The sequence below is a fragment of the Schistocerca americana genome, chromosome 3 (assembly GCF_021461395.2).
Source record: "Schistocerca americana isolate TAMUIC-IGC-003095 chromosome 3, iqSchAmer2.1, whole genome shotgun sequence".
Taxonomy (NCBI): Eukaryota; Metazoa; Arthropoda; class Insecta; order Orthoptera; family Acrididae; genus Schistocerca; species Schistocerca americana.
In genome coordinates this window covers 322,236,669-322,239,581 of record NC_060121.1, presented here as the reverse complement: position 1 = coordinate 322,239,581, position 2,913 = coordinate 322,236,669, and the positions used below count along the sequence as shown (strand labels likewise).

General features: G+C 48.2%; 1 pseudogene; it reads left to right on the top strand.

The window, feature by feature from the left end:
• Positions 1–776: 776 nt before the first annotated feature.
• LOC124607655 lies at positions 777–894 on the top strand (annotated as a pseudogene).
• Positions 895–2,913: the final 2,019 nt, after the last annotated feature.

Here is a 2,913-nt window from a genome sequence, read left to right as displayed (position 1 = left end):
GACCCATCCTGCACACAGTTTTGAAGACTGTGGATAATTACATGCACATTTCCTTTGCTGATTGACAGACTTCTAGTCGCAATGCGTCTGTCCTCACGAATGACATTAGCTCGCTGCAATATGTCAGGTGTGACAGCCGTGGATGGCCTCCCCGGCCGTTGCAAATCATGGAGCTCAGCCGAACCGGCTTCTGATGACCTCACCCTCCATGTCCATCGACTAACTGTACTTCTGTCGACTGCAGGTGCTCCATAGAGCGCTTGTGAATATTCCCCACAGTTTCTTTCTCTGCGGTGAGAAATTCAATGACGGCACGTTGCTTGTAACGTACATCAGCTACAGAAGCCATTTTGAAACTGTCCTGCAGCTACGCTATCTGCCGGAAGTGACGGAAACTTGGCGCGCTCACTCAGGAGACTCCAAATAATACATACGTAACGTTCCGCATTCGTAGCATTGTTTTCGGCTTAGAAAAAAAAAAAAAAAAAAAAAAATGCGGTGCATTACTTTCTGAGCAAACCTCGTAAATCCATTCTCTTAAGATGTTCCGTAAGTTTATGACATTGTACTCTGTAGAAGTATTTTTCACAATGAATAAACCACAGGCGACATTTTTATCTCATTAATAGCTGTTTTACACTAAAACATATGGTGCAGCTACTCATTCTCTTGTACCTAAACCGGGTCCCACCAATGAGTTTCTCACATCTTTTTCATATAATTTTTGTCGGATGACTTTCAGAAATATTTTCAAGGAATGACTCATAAGACTGAAGGGCAACGACCTTGCCGCAGTGGATACACCGGTTCCCGTGAGATCACCGAAGTTAAGCGCTGTCTGGCGTGGTGGGCACTTGGATGGGTGACCATCCAGGCAGCCACGCGCTGTTGCCATTTTTCGGGGTGCACTCGGCCTCGTGATGCCAATTGAGGAGCTACTCGACCGAATAGTAGTGGCTTCGGTCAAGAACTCCATCATAACGAGCGGGAGAGCGGTGTGCTGACCCCACGCCCCTCATATCCGCATCCTCCAGTGAGGATGACACGGCGGTCGGGTGGTCCCGGTAGGCCGCCCGAGGCCTGAAGACGGAGAGTGCTCATAAGACTAACGAGTCTATGATCTTCACATTTTAGAGCCTTCTTTTTGTGCAAAGGAACGAAAGCTGATAATAGCCATTGCTCAGGATAATTAATGATCTGTATTGTAAATTTTGTTAAAAACTTTTAGACTCTGATACCTTCTTCATAAAGAAGTTTGATGAGTTCTGCAAGAATTTAAAAAAAAACAGGAAGTGTAGTAGATCGAAAAGGTAATGACAAAAAACGACATTTTTGGCTGCGCATCCGTGAGCGTAAGGGTGGGGAGAGGAGGATGCGGGAAGAATATGGTTGGTGCTAGAGCAGTAGGCGGGCGCTAAACGGAGGCCTTCCCTTAGCTGTTGTATGCTAGAGCCCTTGACCAGCTACCGAAGGCTGTGGCGAGGTTCAGGCCAAGAGCTGAGAGTGGACAGCCGTATCAGGCGAGAGGCATCTGTAGGCACCGCGTTCTGCGAGTCTCCGTGTCACAGAGACAGCCAGCACCGAGTACTGGCGCCAGCCGGCGTATGCAAGGCTGCGTGCGGGTGTCAGCCCGCCCGATGCGGAAAGATAGCTGGCGCCGTCTCGGGGAACGGACTGGCGGCACGCGCGATGCAAATTACCTGCGCACAGGTTCACCGGCAGTCTCGATACCGAAGCGCATACTGCAGCTACCTCGTGCGGACCTGTCGCTCGTGCACTCTAGATCCAGTTCATGGCGAACCGAAAGGTTTGGCCTAGACATTAACTGTTCGAATAAGGAATGGAAGGACTGAGGGAGCAGATTCATTACAGTCTGCTTTTCAGGATGTTCCAAAACTTCATTTATAATGTCTCAGGATTAACTAAAGTTGAAAGAAAATTTTTCAAAGCATTTTCTGTGAACAATGAAGCACAGTTCCAAAGTACGAAGGTGAGTCAAATGAAAAACTTAAATTTGTAATAACAAATTGAAATTTTGCGCCATTAACCTGTAAGGTGGTAAGCGTGCTACAAACAGCGTGCAGAATGGCCTGTGGGTGGCAGCATAGTGCAGATGCACACATACCGTCGCAGTGTCAGTATAAAGATGGACGCCCCACTTGTGACTTGCACCAGGGAAGAACAGCGTTCTGTTACTCGGTTTTTACGTAGTGAAGGTGTGAAACCTATTGAAATTCAACGGCGAATGAAGGTTCAGTACGGTCATGCATGTTTGTCACAGCAGCAAGTCTACGAATGGAGTAGGAAGCTCGCAAATGGTGTGACTTCAGTGGAAGATGCTTCTCGTCCAGGTCAGGCACAACGAGTTGTGACTCCATAGAACATTGCAGCAGTTGAAACCATAGTGAAGGAAATCTGCCGAGTGACATTCAATGACATTGCATCATGTTTACAGGTTACTCATGGGTCAGCACACCACATTGTGCAGCCGTCCGAGGTGGCCGAGCGGTTCTAGGCGCTACAGTCTGGAACCGCGCGACCGCTACGGTCGCAGGTTCGAATCCTGCCTCGGGCATGGATGTGTGTGATGTCCTTAGGTTAGTTAGGTTTAAGTAGTTCTAAGTTCTAGGGGACTGATGACCTCAGATGTTAAGTCCCATAGTGCTCAGAGCCATCTGAACCATTTTTGAACCACATTGTGCATGATGTGTCTCCAGTTTCACAAAGTGTCTCCTTGACGGGTGCCGCGGCAGCTGACACCTGAAATGAGAGAACGACGTGTTGATGTTTATGAAGAAACGTCTTCGACGCTTTGAACGAGAAGGTGATGGCTTTCTTGCAAGAATCGTTACTGGGGACGAAACCTGCGTTCACTTCCACCAACCGGAAACGAAGAGAGCGAGCAAGGAATGG